Below are 16,309 nucleotides of genomic sequence, written 5' to 3' on the forward strand. Positions count from 1 at the left end.
CCAACTAACAACATCCCTATGGGAGTTTTGTTTAATTATTTGATTTGCTTTGATCTTTTTGATAATGGGACTGGGCATCTCGGTTACCAACCATTTTCTCGTGAATGAGGAGCGGAGTTTACTCCCCTTGAGAATAACCCACCTAGCATGTAAGATACAAACAACCCTAGTTGAAACATGAGTTGCTCGAGCATACAAAACAGAATTTCATTTGAAGGTTTGTAGTTTGGCACATACAAATTTACTTGGAACGGCAGGTAGATACCGCATATCGGAAGGTATGGTGGAATCATATGGAATAACTTTGGGGTTTATGGAGTTTGGATGCACAAGCAGTATTCCCACTTAGTACAGGTGAAGGCTAGCAAAAGACTGGGAAGCGACCAATTGAGAGAGCGACAACAGTCATGAACATGCATTAAAATTAATTTAAACGAAGTGCAAGCATGAGTAGGATATAATCCACAATGAACATAAATATCGTGAAGGCTATGTTGATTTGTTTCAACTACATGCATGAACATGTGCCAAGTCGAGTCACTCAATTCATTCAAAGGAGGATACCATCCCATCATACCACATCATAATCATTTTAATAGCATGTTGGCACGCAAGGTAAACCAATATAAACTCTTAGCTAATTAAGCATGGCATAAGCAACTATAATCTCTAAATGTCATTACAAATATGTTTACTTCATAATAGGCTGAATCGGGAACGATGAACTCGTCATATTTACAAAAACAAGAGAGGTCGAGTTCATACCAGCTTCTCTCATCTCAATCAGTCCATCATATATCGTCATATTTGCCTTTCACTTGCACGACCGAACAGTGTGTATAATAATAATAGTGCACATGCATTGGACTAAGCTGGAATCTGCAAGCATTCAATTCAAGAGAGAAGACAAAGTAATATGGGCTCTAAGTTAAATTGACAATCATGCATATGAGAGCCACTAAACATTTTCAATATGGTCTTCTACTCTTGACCCCCAAAGGAAAGAAAAGAAATAAAACTATTTACACGGGAAAGCTCCCAACAAGTAAAAGAAGAACGAGAAATCTTTTTGGGTTTTCATTTTAATTATTTCTACAAGCAAGGAAATTAAACTAACTATTTTTTTTGGTTTTTCTTAAGGTTTAACAAATACACAAGAAGAAAGCTAGAAAAAGAAAATTAAACTAGCATGGATAATACAATCAAAGAGTATGAGCACCGACAACTAGAATAGTGTGTGAACATGAATGTGAAGTCGGTGAGAAATACGTACTCCCCCAAGCTTAGGATTTTGGCCAAAGTTGGTCTAATGCCAAGGATAGCCTGGCTGATATCCGAAGTTATAACTAGGGTCGTACTGAGATGCAGCAGCCAATGCATCCCGAGCTGCGGCATGTTGACGAGCTTCCTCCACTCTCCCCTCATGTTCGGCTGCCTCCTCCCTGGTAACAACATATCTTTGTTTTGCCTGGTAATCAAAAAGGGAAGGAGCAGGGAGAGTAACATGGACAGCGTGACGTCTGTCAAAGATTAGCCGATACTGGAGGAATTGTTCATTCCTCAAAAGAAAACGATGTCTGACCATCGTGTCATAATCTAAATAAGCAGGAGGCAACTCCATATCACCCTCTCGTGGAGATATACCAAGATAATTAGCAACACGAGTCGCATAAATCCCCCCAAATAAATCTCCAGATATACCATTATTATGCAACCTACGTGCAACTATTGCCCCCAAGTTATAATCTTTATTACCTAACACATCACTCTTGAGGACACAAAGATCAGGGACACACATGTGACATGCTTCATCTTTACCGTTAATGCATCTACCAATGAAGAGAGCAAAATATTGTATAGAAGGAAAGTGAATGCTCCCTATGGTAGCTTGTGCTATATCCCTAGATTCTCCCACAGTAATACTAGCGAGAAAGTCTTTATAGTCAGATTTGTGGGGTTCATGAACATTGCCCCACTCTGGGAGTTTGCAGGCAGTAGTAAAATCTTCTAGGTCCATAGTATAAGATTCATCATAAATATCAAACAGGACATTCTGAGAATTACGCGAAGATGAAAATTTAAACCTTCTCACGAATGAATCATTCAATTGGTAGTACTGAGGACACTTATCTTGTATGAAGTCCTCAAGATCGGCGTTATGCACATATGTGTCAAATTCATCCTTAATGCCTGCATTGACCATAAAATCCTCTGACGGCCATTCGCAAGCTCGCACTTCTGCTTCCCTTGGTGGTTCATCGTCTTGCTCGCGCATGGCACGCCTAGGTCCTCTCTTAGTTGAGGAACAACCTTGGTACATTCTCCTGTACATACTTCTTTCTCTAAAAAATTCTGAAATTTTTAGTAACTTCAAAATAAAAGTGAATCAAACTAAACAAGATTGATAGCAACTACTCCCACAAGTGCCTAGAGCCTATATCATGCATTAGAATTACTTGGGACCTCACAAATTTGGCATGCAAGCTCACCAACAGGGTCACCTATGCAGCAAAAATTTGCAATGAATAAAGCACTAGAACAAAAATTAATTAGATCAATGGAGGAGTCACATACCAAGCAACAATCTCCCAAAGCAGTTTTGTGAATGGAGCTTTGAGCAAGGAGATCGAAAATCGCAGCAAAATGAGCTAGAACTCGTGCTTGAGCTGGATGGGGATTTTGGGGGGGGGGAGATGGAGTGTGTGGGTGCAAGAATAAGTGGAGGGGGCCCACCGTGGGCTCACGAGACAGGGGGCGCGCCCAGGGGGTGTTGGCGCGCCCTCCACCCTCGTGGTCAGGTGCTTGCCCCCCTGCTATGTTCTCAATGCCTAAAATCCTCAAATATTCCATAAAAAATCATACTAAATTTGCAGGGCGTTTGGAGCACTTTTATTTTCGGGATATTTTTTTATTACACGGATAATTCAGAAACAGACAGATAATATTATTTTTTCTTTATTTATTCTAAATAATAGAAAGTAAAAAGAGGGTACAGAAGGTTGTGCCTTCTAGTTTCATCCATCTCATGATCATAAAAAAGAATCCACTAACAAGGTTGATCAAGTCTTGTTAACAAACTCATTCCGAATAACATATAACCGGAGAAATTTTGAATAACAGTAGGTTACCTCAACGGGGATATGAACATCCCCAACAATAAGAATATCATACTTTTTCTTGACAGTAGGAAGAGGAAATTCAAAACCTCCAATAATGATAGTTGGAATTTTTCCAATAGAATTGATGCTATGAACTTGAGGTTGTTTCCTCGGAAAGTGTACCGTATGCTCATTACCATTAACATGAAAAGTCACATTGCCTTTGTTGCAATCAATAACAGCCCCTGCAGTATTCAAAAAGGGTCTACCAAGGATAATCGACATACTATCGTCCTCGGGAATACCAAGGATAACAAAGTCTGTTAAGATAGTGACATTTGCAACCACAACAGGCACATCATCACAAATAACGATAGGTATAGCAGTTGATTTATCAGCCATTTGCAAAGATATTTCAGTATGTGCCAACTTATTCAATTCGAGTCTATGATATAAAGAGAGAGGAATAACACTAACACCGGCTCCAAGATCACATAAAGCAATTTTAACATAATTTCTTTTAATGGAGCATGGTATAGTTGGTACCCCTGGATCTCCAAGTTTCTTTGGTATTCCACCCTTAAAGTTATAATTAGCAAGCATGGTGGAAATTTCAGCTTCCGGTATCTTTCTTTTATTTGTAATGATATCCTTCATATATTTAGCATAAGGATTTAATTTAAGCATATCAGTTAAGCGCATACGTAAGAAGATGGGTCTAATCATTTCAGCAAAGCGCTCAAAATCCTCATCATCCTTTGTCTTCGATGGTTTAGGAGGAAAGGGCATGGCTTTCTGAACCCATGGTTCTCTTTCTTTACCGTGCTTCCTAACAACAAAGTCTCTTTTATCATAACGTTGATTCTTTGATTGTGGGTTATCAAGATCAACAATAGGTTCAACCTCTACATCATTGTTATTGCTAGGTTGAGCACCAATATGAACATTATCATTAACATTATCACCAGGTTCATGTTCATCACCTGATTGTGTTTCAGCATCAGAAATATAAATATCATTGGGATTCCCAGGTGTGTCTATAACAGGTTCACTAGAAGCATGCAAAGTCCTATCATTTTTCTTTTTCTTCTTCTTAGAAGAACTAGGTGCCTCTAAATTATTTCTCTGAGAATCCTGCTCGATTCTCTTAGTGTGGACTTCAGGATACAAAGGTTCCTGAGCCATTCTACCAGTTCTAGTAGCCACTCTAATAGCAAAGTCATGTTTATTATTTAATTCATCAAGCAAATCACTTTGAGCTTTAAGTACTTGTTATGCTTGAGTGGTAACCATAGAAGCATATTTGCTAATGAGTTTAAGTTCACCTTTAACTCTAGCCATATAATCACTCAAGCATCCTATCTCGAAAGCATTATTCTTTAATTCTCTACCAACATAAGCATTAAAACTTTCTTGTCTAGCCATAAAGTCATCAAATTCATCTAAGCATGGGCTATGAAATTTAGTAGACGGGATTTCAACTTTATCATATCTATAAAGAGAATTTACCTTTACTACCTGTGTCGGGTTATCAAGACAAAGTGTTTCTTCAACAGGCGGTATATTAAGACCATGTATTTCTTCAATAGGTCGTAAATTCTTAACATCTTCAGCTTTAATACATTTTTTCTTTATAGATTTCTTTGCCTCTTGCATATCTTCAGGACTGAGAAATAGAACACTCCTCTTCTTCGGAGTGGTTTAGGAATAGGCTCAGGAGCTGGCTCAATTGGCTCAAGAATTGCCTCAGGAATTAGCTCAGGAAGAGTCCAATTATTTTCACTAGTTAACATATTATTCAATAGTAATTCAGCTTGGTCAACTGTTCTTTCCCTGAAAACACAACCAGCACAACTATCCAAGTAGTCTTTGGAAGTATCGGTTAGTCCATTATAAAAGATATAAGGTATTTCATTTTTCTCTTAAGAGGTTGATCAGGCAAATTATCAAGTAATCGGAGAAGCATCCCCCAAGCTTGTGGGAGACTCTCTTCTTCGATTTGCACAAAATTATATATTTCCCGCAAGGCAACCAAAAATTAGTCTTGATAACCCACAAGTATAGGGGATCACAACAGCTTTCGCGGGTAGAGTATTCAACCCAAATTTATTGATTTGACACAAGGGGATCCAAAGAATATTCTCAAGTATTAGTAGCTGAGTCAATTCAACCACACCTGGATAACTTAGTATCTGCAGCAAAGTATTGTTCGACGAGATTTTGTACTACAAACATTAAAAAAGAAAGAGGATAAATTACACAATGTTATCTAATGATAACTTGTGCAAATATTTTTCCGGTCATCGTGCATAAATACATGGAGCAAGGAGTGCCCATAAATGTGTGTTAGCAATGTCTTGCACAAATTCAAAAGAAAGGGAAAAAAAATGAAATATGCATATATGCATAGTGCACTTTTTTTTGGACAGAGAGAATAGTGTGCATCTCTTGGGTTGATGGATTAGTTATATGCGTGCATGAGCATGAAATCAATTAGCACAAAAGCATCACGTACCAATCCATGCATGCGAGGGCAAGTATTTGAGTACGGGTGGCAGCGTGCGTGTACGTATTTGATTATATGCGGCCGTCCGGCAAGCGCATGTACATACACGAATACCGGAAGACCCAGCTAAAAGAAAAGAAAATTAGAAAGAACTAAAAAAGGCAAGCTACACGTAAGAAGGCAAGTTTTCTTTCTCTCAATTTTTTTTGACGATTGACGTGCAGGGCAAGAAGAAAGCGTCTTGGAAAGAAAACTGAAGAAGGAAAGGTCCTGACGCCGAGGCCCAAATTTTAGAATGTTTTGCACCGACGGGCAATAGCCGTGGGCTCTGTCTACTACCTATAAATACATGAGGACCCGATCCAAAGCGAGGGGGAGGAGGAAGCCATCCAGGTGAGAAGGTAAGCAGCAGAGGCCAAGAGCTAGCTAACACATCTCACGCACCCCGGGGCAGCGCAACAACGAACGCAACCAAGGAGACGACGGCGCGTTCGCAATCCATGCAGCCGATGTGATGAGCCCATGAGGAGAGACGCCGGTCACGTCCATGGCGGCGGCCTGCCCACGGCGAGCATGCAGGCGCCCGAGGAGATGAAGAAACAGGAGCAGACCAAGCCCCGCTGACTAATTTTATTTGATATTGTGTGTTTTTCATCTATCAGGTGCCGCACAAAGAGAGCAGAGGAGAGAAGAGAAAGCACGCAGAAGAAGATGTGGCCGCGACGGCGGCATCGAGGAAGAGACGCGCCCGTGGTGGCAGCATCGTGGAGATCGGATGAACGACGGACAAGCATGCACTCCGGCCGTGGAAATACATGCACAAGGAGAGACGTAGTCACCATACAATAATCTTCTTCTTCTACGTGCTATCATCTATTTGCATGACACCTAAGGACACCCCTGGAGCCAACACACCACGCACGCAACACCACACCCGAACACATCCAGCCACCACAACGCCGCCATCACGCGCACAGCAAACCCACGCAGCAACATCAGACTACCACCTCATCCCGCCATCCGGCGTCATCGCAGACAACAAGGAGGAAGGAGAAAACACAGTCCAGGAGGCGCCATGATGAAGCACACATTCTCCGATGGTGACACTTTGAACTAATGCATCTATTTTCTTGTTTCTCCTTGGCATACAACATTCATGCACATGAGCAAGTCATCATACAATTGGCGCCGAAGACTATATTGGTGGAGCATGCAATCTCGCAGCCCGCCGACACCTTATGCAAGGATGCCGTTGAAGGCGATGGCAATACCGATGGGGCTGCCGGCGCGCAGCCCGTTGGACTCCTTGGTTGGTGGCCGCCCTTGGTGATGAGGCCGACGATGTCTACTTCGTCAAGCTGGAGCCCAGAAGGCGCGAGGCTCGCGAGGATGCCGTCGTGGATGGCGATATGGAGCTCGCTAGGACGACGCCCTCGTTTTCATCATCAAGCTAGCGCAATGGAGGGCGAAGGTGGGGAGGCTTGCGAGGATGCCGCCGCCGTGCCGCGGTGGATCACGGCGCGAAGTTCGCCAAGACGGTGCTAGTGTCAACTTCATCAAGCCGGCGCCATGGAGGATAAAGGCGTGGAGCCTCGGGAGGATGCCGCCGCCGTGCCACGGTGGATGGCGCCATGGAGTTCGCAAAGATGGCACCAATGTCAACAGCATCAACTTGGTGCCGCAAGGATCATGACGGGGAGCTCGCAAAAAGGATGCCTGCCATCCACTTCGTCATGCTGGAGCTAGAGGACGGAGGCGTGGCGCCCATTGAGGATACCGCCGACATCTACTTCATCAAGCTGGAGCCTGAAGGCGCGGAGCACGTAGGGATGGTGCCGCGTGCCGCGGAGGATGGCGAGATGGAGCTCGCTAGGACAACGCCCGTCATCTTCTTCATCAAATCGGCGCCATTGAGGACAAAGGCGTGGAGACTCGCAAAGATGCCGCCACTGTGCCGCCTTGGATGGCAGCGCGGAGCTCACCAAGACGCTGCCCAGCGCCAACACTCGGTACCGCGGAGAATCGCGGCGTGGAGCTTGCAAGGAGGACACCACCAACGTCAACATCAACACATTGGACCGGAGGTATGGAGCTCGCAGGACATCAACACCAAGTCTACCTCGTCAAGATGGAGCCCGCGACACGGGGCCAAGAAGATAACACACACCCTTGGTGTTGTCCGTGACCTCTAGGAGAAGATGGTGCCACATGACGGTCTCCACGACCCGAAGCCCATGAAGATGAGGCGTGATGGCGAGGAGGCAATGTGACTCTGCCAACACTAACTTCTGATGGCCCCGTGAGGCGGTGCCCTTGTCTTTGAGGACCGCCGTAAACACGGCGTCCAGCCGAGATGAGGCGCCAACCACACCGACACTGCCGATACGAGCGAGCGTTGGTTTTACACCGACGCCTGTCTCCATAAGAATACTCCCGCGAGGCGAACCCCTTGCATACCCGATGAAGCCGTTACATCGTAAAGAAGTCCGAGCTGAGCAGGACCCATACAACTTCAACACCGACTACATCAACGTTGTCAAGACTGACGAGGCGCGACGGCACCAGCGAACGTGGCCAACACAAAGCCATGTTTTGAGCGGCACGTGTACTGACGAGGACACGGGCTTTGCCGCCGCCCACACCATACACACACACCATCATCATCATGCATGGAGAACACAAAGCGAAGACGACGAAGACGACCACATGGCTTAATCGGAGGTATCTCGCAGAGCAACCCGCGAGAGTAATTAACCGAGAGCTTTTCGAGACCCCGGGAACCAGGAGACCGCATATCGCCATAGTCAGGCAGGCCGCGCTAGTAGGCCACGGAGCGCATTCTTTTTTATGGGATCTTGTAATTTTGTTTATCCGATGAGATTAATGAAATACTTGCTTCCCATACCATTTTTGTGTACTATGTACATTGGCACGCCTACACACTTTTCTTTTCCCCGGCGCATGAGAGAAAGCAAACTCCCCCTCTTCCCTTCATCCGGAGCATTATAAGATTTTTCTCGTATCAAACAAATTGGCACGCCCGGTGGGACTTGGTTCTCCTCCCATCTTTGCTTCTCTGTGGTCGTCGAAATCGTCTTCGCCCATATCCCAATGTGCACAACATGCTGCAAGGATCTCCACTAGTAAGAACCCTTTCATGCAGGTGGATTATCCCGCGGCGGCAACTCGGAGCCAATGATGGTACAGTTCAGATCATTGCCGCCCATGGTCATCATCGAGCTTGGCGAGAAGGTCTATGTGCCCCAAGCTTGGGATCTTGTGCAACTTTGAAATGTGCAGTCGAAGAAGGCGCAAAGGTGGGAGACCGCCAACAAGATGAAGGAGCATCGCAAGCTAATGCTTGAAGTGCGTTCCCTGTTGAAGGAGTCATCAAGGGTAGACATCCATGAAGATGTGGAGGCAGCTCAACGCCTCCGTGCTAATACTGTCAACAAGAGGGCTAGTGCGACATCCTTTCATCCTCTATCCGGCTCGGCTCCCACTCAGAGCCGCCAACGCCAACACCACGACACATCGAGTCTTCACCGACTCACCACTTAGAGTTGGGGCATCCTAACATGCCCCCATGTTCAAAACGATGTTCATGACAAATACGATGAGAGAAACCCTCGACCCACTCAAAGATGGCAGACATGGGACCTCCACAACAAACACTTCCATCACTACACGCATCCCGCCTAGGCGGGGGGCTCGGCCGCAACTCAAGGTGATGGCGGACAGGGCTGCATCGCCCACTCGGCACCATGTGCCACCCTGTTCTCTCCAGGTGAAGCGTCATTAATGCAGCCACAAACTGAGCTCTCCCAATGTGAAACGTGACTGGTCCATGATGGGGTTGTTCTCCCATCGCCGATATGGAGCTATCCTAAGGTGTTCCATTGTCCACACCACCGTCGCGGAGCTTGCCCGAGGTGTGGAGATCCATCTACATCGCCGTCGCCGACATGGAGTGCCCCAAGGCAGGGCGCTATCTACACCGCCATCGACATGGAGTGCCCCAAGGCAGGGCGCCATATACCTCCGTTGCCACGGAGCTTGGCTAGGCGGAGCTCTTTCTTCTCCATCGTTGACATAGATATCTCAAAAGATGGGGCGGCTTCTCGACCGTCATCCCACAGCTTTCCCAAGCCGGGGATATCATCTATGTTGCTGCCTCCCACTCGGAGCTTGGTCCGGGCGGGGTTTGGTCTAAACCGCCGCAACCAAAGAGCTTAGCCTTGTGTGGTGGTTGGTCTACACCGTCACAAACATGTTAGCGCCCCAGGAGGAGCGTCATCTACATCGTCACCAACACTGAGCTCGCTTAAGGGCGAGCACCGTCTACACCATCTTGGAGCTCCCAAAAGGCGGGCACGGCTTTTGCGCCTCTACCAACAGGGGGCTCGACCAAGGCGTGGTGACGTCCACACCGCTGCCAATGTGGAGCTCACTAGACGTGGAGCATCGTCCAGACCGCCTCCAATGTGAAGCATCGCCCGAACGCGGGTGCCATTTACATAGCCTCGGAGTACGCCTATGGTGGGTGTGCCGCTTGCTCCTCGCCAACATGGAGCGCACCAAAAGTTGGGCCATCTACACCACCGCGACCATGTTGGAGGCATCATCATCAACCTCCGGTATAACGAGGAACGCTGCTACATCAACATGCCGTCAGCATCTTCATCGACGTCACACTCGGCGGGGACACCGACTACATTGATACGCTGCCATCCGACTACATCGACACGGCGTTGCAATCTTCATCAACTCTTCATATGGCGAGGGCGTCATCTACATTGATGCCGACGGATGTCCACATGACATCATCATCTTCTTTGACTTACTACCTGGCGAGGACACAGACTCCACCGGAACGCCACTTTCTTCTACACCGAGCGAAGGTCATCCCCGTAACTGCGACGCCCCAAGGTCTACATCGACAAGCTAGTATTATCGTCATATTTTAGCACCATTGTCATGCGGCGACACGCAAGTCTTCTCCAACTTCAACATCAGCACGCTTCCCCGACATCGTCCAAGCTCCGACAAGGCGAAGCTGTACTCCATCGACTTATCTTTACCGATGAAGCAATCCATATCTTGCCAGGCATGATGAGGCGAAGGCAAGTCATCCAGTCCGACACCGACAAGGCGGACACCACCAGGCCGAGCACTGACGAGGCGAAGGCCGCCCACTTCATCATCGGACAATTGACAAGACGAAGGTACATGGCTAAGCATGGCCGGAGCGATGGGCGTACCGCTCTCCCCTTCACTTCATCACCACATCCCCACCATCTACACCAAGCCAATGACACAATCGGAGCCTTCAACAAGACACTCGGCAAGATACTCAAGAAGAAAGTGACATGGAACAAGAGAGACTGACACGGCCATCTCCTCGAGTCCTTGTGGGCGTACCGCACTACGGTCCGTACCCCAACATGGGTGACTCCATTTTCTCTCGTTTACGGGAGTGAGGTGGTCCTACCACGGGAGGTCCAGCTACCCTCTTTGAGGGTGGCAATCCAAGATGAGATCACCCAAGACGAACAGGTACAACTACGGTTTCAGGAGCTCGACGCCCTTGAGGGTGACTTCATGCCCTACAAAACCTAGAGCTTTACCGCCAGAATATGGTGAGAGCTTACGACAAGCTCGTCAAGCAACGTGTCTTCCGAAAAGGCGAGTTGGTCCGCGTGCTTAGGCGGTCCATCATCGTGATGCACAAGATGAAGGGAAAGTTCTAGCCAAAGTGGGAAGGACCATACATCATCGGGCAAGTCTACAATGGGGGAGCATACCAACTCGTTGATTCCCAGGGAGTCCGACCTATGCCCCCAATCAAAGGAAGGTTGCTTAAAAAATATTTTTCTTAAAATTTTGCCTCTTTTGGATTTTTTATTGGGGAAACTTTTTCTGTGGGCTATCGGATCCACGGTGCATTCTCCTTTGCATTCAGTCGATACATCTAGTTTTCCCCAATTTTTACGGACTAAGTCCAACAAAAAAATGGCTTTCCCCTATTGCACTACGCTTTTGATTGAAGTTTTGGCTACCCTAGGACTTGTTGGAGGGCGGCACAATGTGTCGATTTGCAGCTGGAGAGGCTCCTACACCCACAATACACGACACATACCAAGTGTATGCTTCCGGAGGCAGCGGAGATGATTACTTGGGAGAATCAAGTGTTCCCAAGCAGTAAGGGACCCACTAGAAGGAAGGCGGGAGGTAGCTGTTCACCACCCCTCAATATGTATGAAGAAATATCGCCAAACTGTTGTCCCAAAACCATTTACCCTGAACTTATCACACCCAAGTCGCTGGGCTCATGGGGCATGTGCAGGGGGGCACGTTGAGCTGTGGGGGCCCTCAGTATGATGATGGGCTAGAGTATGAATTTTTGTTGCCTCTCAGAAGCATGCCGAAACACGTGGTCTTCATACACGTACACCAAAGCTATTTAATTTGTTGAGTTGCAATCATCAAGGTATTTCAATGGTTCCCAATGACAAGTCCTTCGGTAGTCTTCTCGGATATCACGCGTATAGCTGGTGTATAACGAGAAAGCCAACATTTCAAAACCCAATCTTTTTTCCCCTCTCTTTGTCGCCTGTTTTCGTTTGGTGTTCCTAGTTGTGCTCCTCCAACATCTTTTGCAGCCATGGTGAGACACTCCCTGTCATCGTTGACGGCATTCAAGCAAAAACCACTACATCGAACTACGTCTTGGGTGTTTGGGTGCAGCAATACCCAGGCATCCCTGACAACACTGATGACAGCCCGAAAACTAATGGTCTACACCGACACGCACGATGGGCACCAGAAGGCAACGCCTGCGCTCACGAAGGTGGAGCAGATTCGTCTCCGCAACCCCGTTTCCAGCAACAATGAAGCATGGGGGCAACGTCAACCCCTCCATTATCCGTAAGGCTGATGACGTCCCGGCACACCACCAGAATTGTCACACCATGGATGGTGTGACAGTTTGCTCAACGAAGGGGAGCTATCGACGGTCTACTGATGCCTCACCTACATCAACACAAGGAGATCACGGGAGCAGTGCAACGCGCCAGTGCGGCCAGCGTGAATATGTGGAACCCTCCAATCAAGTCAGCTGGCGCCGTAGCAGCTAGACGGTCGTGACGAGATTGGTAAATATTTTTTTCAGGATAAGGCATGATGTTTCGCCATGGAATGAAGACGGAATAGGGTTGCTTTTGTTGACTGGCATCGTTCCCATTATACAATCCAACGAGCTCCTTAAAAGAATTCAAGTGTAGATGGACATGCCTACACCAATTTACATTGTTACTAGACTATCATCTTTGGAACCGCTTGCACAGCGTCACAGAGAGGCTCGATACTTCTTCTGTTCTTCAGGTTTCACACATGTTGGTGCACTGAATCAATCCAGAAGAAATATTCGTCGAGTCAAGCTCGATTTGCTTTGCACTCAATCTCAACTCGACGAGGGGGCATTTGTTCGAGGGGTTTTTGTGCAGTATTGCATAAAATAATAATTTCTTTTTATTGATGAATTTTCATGCAGGTTATACCTACAAAGAGAAGTTTTGATGCAAAGGCAAAATACCTTTGCATGGCACATGCACGCACGTACTTGTATATGCACATGCATGCATGAAATCATGATGCAGACTATACAGAGGCAAGTTTGATAATGTAGCACGTACACATATATGCCCGGCTGCCTACGCACATACATGCATGCATAAAGGTGGCAATATATACAATGGAGATATATACCTAAGTTATACGTGGCGGCCGTGATGACGGACCCGGCGAGTAAAAATCAGACCATGATCTCTAGTCCGCTCCCTCACTCGGGAGCTTTGTATGCGAGGACTATAGCGATCTCCGGAAGTGTTCCCCCAGTGGCCAGGAAGGAAGTCGCCTCTGCACGGTGTCTTTCGTGTGACTCGGCCACCTTCGAAGAAGTCCGGATGGCATCCTCGTGAGCTTCAAGATGGCGGGAGCTAGAATTCATCATGTCAGCTAGGACGCCTGTGCGCTTTTCGGCCAGTGCCGCCATCTCGGTTTCCTTCTCGCAAAGGGCCTTGTACTCCTCGGCAAGCTGTTGATGTTTGCCGGCAAGTGTCCGATGTTCTTCAGCTAACTTCTTTTGCCTGTTGCAAATGGAGGCAAGGTCACCAAGGCGTCCCTCTAGGCGCGGCCCTTCCTTCTCGAGGTGGCGAAGTCCTTGAGTGATCCCCGCATGAGCTGCATCGAGTTTCTCCAGTAGAGACGACACTTGCGCCGGCGCGAGTGCCGATGTGTGGGAGGTGGCAAGACCACCCTTTCCGCCCAGACGAGCCACCACTTCTTCAGGATGGTGAATCAGAATCTCAAGGTCAGGCGGGACCTCGTTTGCATACGGGATCCTCCACATACTTATCACAGACTCTATTCTAGTTATGGTTAGCTCCTCATTGATCGGCTGCTTCCTTAACGCCTCTTGTATATCTTTGAGTCCTATGGAGATATACTTTGCTGATGTTCCAGGCGGGAGGACAAGGCTTGGCGTCGAGATGTTGTTACCTAGAGGGACTTTGAGTTTCTCCAGCAAGGATGTTCTAGTGTCTCTCAAGTATTGCCTGGAGCTCCTTTACTTCAGGGGAGTAGAAGTCTTCTAATTTAGTTGACTTGTTTGTGACATCTGAAAAAAGAAAGAGAGTCAAGAGAGCATATAAAAAAGATAGACAGAATATGCAAGAGGGCTGGGGTAGTATACACGTACTAAAAGCAGACGATCTTGGCCTATTCACAGTCACCCTTTTTTTGTTAGCTCCTGGTGACCCTTTTTTGTTTGCTTCAGTGGTCCCAGTTGATGTTGCTAGAGAAGCAGGTTTTGTCACCAGGAAGGTGGATTTGGCAATGAGATCGTTCCGTGCCGCAGTTGAAGAATTCGCAGCTGGATCACTCGCTGATGGTGATGTGTGTTTTTCTGCCGAACTAGACCCACCTGGAGGTGCCGATTTGGTGACCAAATCGTCTTGGTCCATGCCTTCCATCACCTCGTTTAGGAGTCGCTCCACGCCGTGACTCATAGGCACGTGCGGCAACACATCTTCGAGCTTGTCCTGCATGCACACATGATATACGCGGGATTAAAGGAAGAAATGCATTCATACAAGTTTTATTTGTTACTGGTATTATTACTATTTTCTTTACCTCCAGGTTCCCTAGTGGCGGAGCATCGGCGTCAAGGGAGAGGACCGTCCTGTCAGAATTTTTGGAGTTGTGGCTAGGTTGATGTCATGAAGATTGTGGTGCACTCGGCAACGGAGGCGTCAAGCGCGTATACTCCACACCGCTAGAGCTACCTTTTGACCTGCTTGGCAGTGGGGGAGGAGTCGATTCACCTTTGCTTTTCTTAGTACCACTCGTCAAGTCGTCAGCATCTCGACTGCACCCAGACCTCTTTCCCATGGTATCCTGATGACACGGGGGAAGACAACAAATTCAAAATTAGCAGGAGACCAAGAAACACATGTTCTGCTTGCATGTATTCAAGACATGCATAGGTAAAGCAATGCATTGGCTTGTGAAGAGATAACGAAGTTGTACCTTTTGTTTTTCTTCCAATAGAACGTGTCGTCGACAATGGGTGAATTTGTGTGCTTTGAGATGCTGCCCAGGGTCTCATCTTTAAAGGATCTCATATGATGTTTACATGGCAAGATCCGTGCGAGAGCCCTGGTCGGATGCGTCAAGAAATAGCATCAACCGGGAGCTTTGGTCTATGTTGAGGATGTAGCTTCCTTGTATAAAAATTGGAAACTGAACTTGCCTTGTAAGAAGATGTCCGAGGACGACTCATTATTCATCGGCAAAAAGAGTATTATAGGTGAGATTTGGTTTATTATCATATACACTTACCTTATGCATGCATGTTCAAGAAAAAGAAGGTTTGCATGTACGTGGCTAGCTTTGCCTAAACTTGATACATATATACGTATTTGGGTATCTCGGCCGGCCGGCAAGCTTGCCGGTGTACATAACACCCGTACAATGCTCGGTTAACTTGTTTTTTTTCTAAACCAATACAAACGCTAGTTTGGATATATGTATGGGTTTTACGTGTTATTTTCTTTGGTGTTATTAAACAGATATACATGAACATGGCATGTTTTGATCTCCCAAAGAATCACACGTTCAGTCTGGAGCTAGCTAGCTAGGTATGTTAAGATTTGTGTTGCAGCCGTGCAGAGCAAGAAGAACGATGGCATAGAAAGGCATGTTTTAAGATGGAAACCCCAAATATCGGAAGGTTTGCGCCGACGTGCGGCCCAGAGGGTTTGACTCCTCCCTATAAATACCAAGGACTTTGGCACCCAGAAGAACACAACTCACACAAAAGGAGAACTCACGCACGCCCAGAACCCACACGGCCGCAACATCATCTCACGCATCCATCCGGCCGGCTTGTACAAGTGCAAGGAACCCCGGCGGCAGCAACATGAACATGAAGCTCACGTTCCCCTATGGTGAGATGATTATTTAATTTTTCTTTCTTTTGTTTCTCCCTCACATCCAGTATGCATGCACTATGCACGGAGAGTACGTACTCGATCCCGTCGTCGCCGCCGGAGACGATTTCATTGGACCAGGACACTACACAGACTTCATCAAAGTTTGTCTACATTAAGCTCTTCGTCTTCAAGCGTCATGTTCTTGGTTGAAA

Source organism: Triticum aestivum, chromosome 6B (genome assembly GCF_018294505.1).
Source record: "Triticum aestivum cultivar Chinese Spring chromosome 6B, IWGSC CS RefSeq v2.1, whole genome shotgun sequence".
NCBI classification, from domain to species: Eukaryota; Viridiplantae; Streptophyta; class Magnoliopsida; order Poales; family Poaceae; genus Triticum; species Triticum aestivum.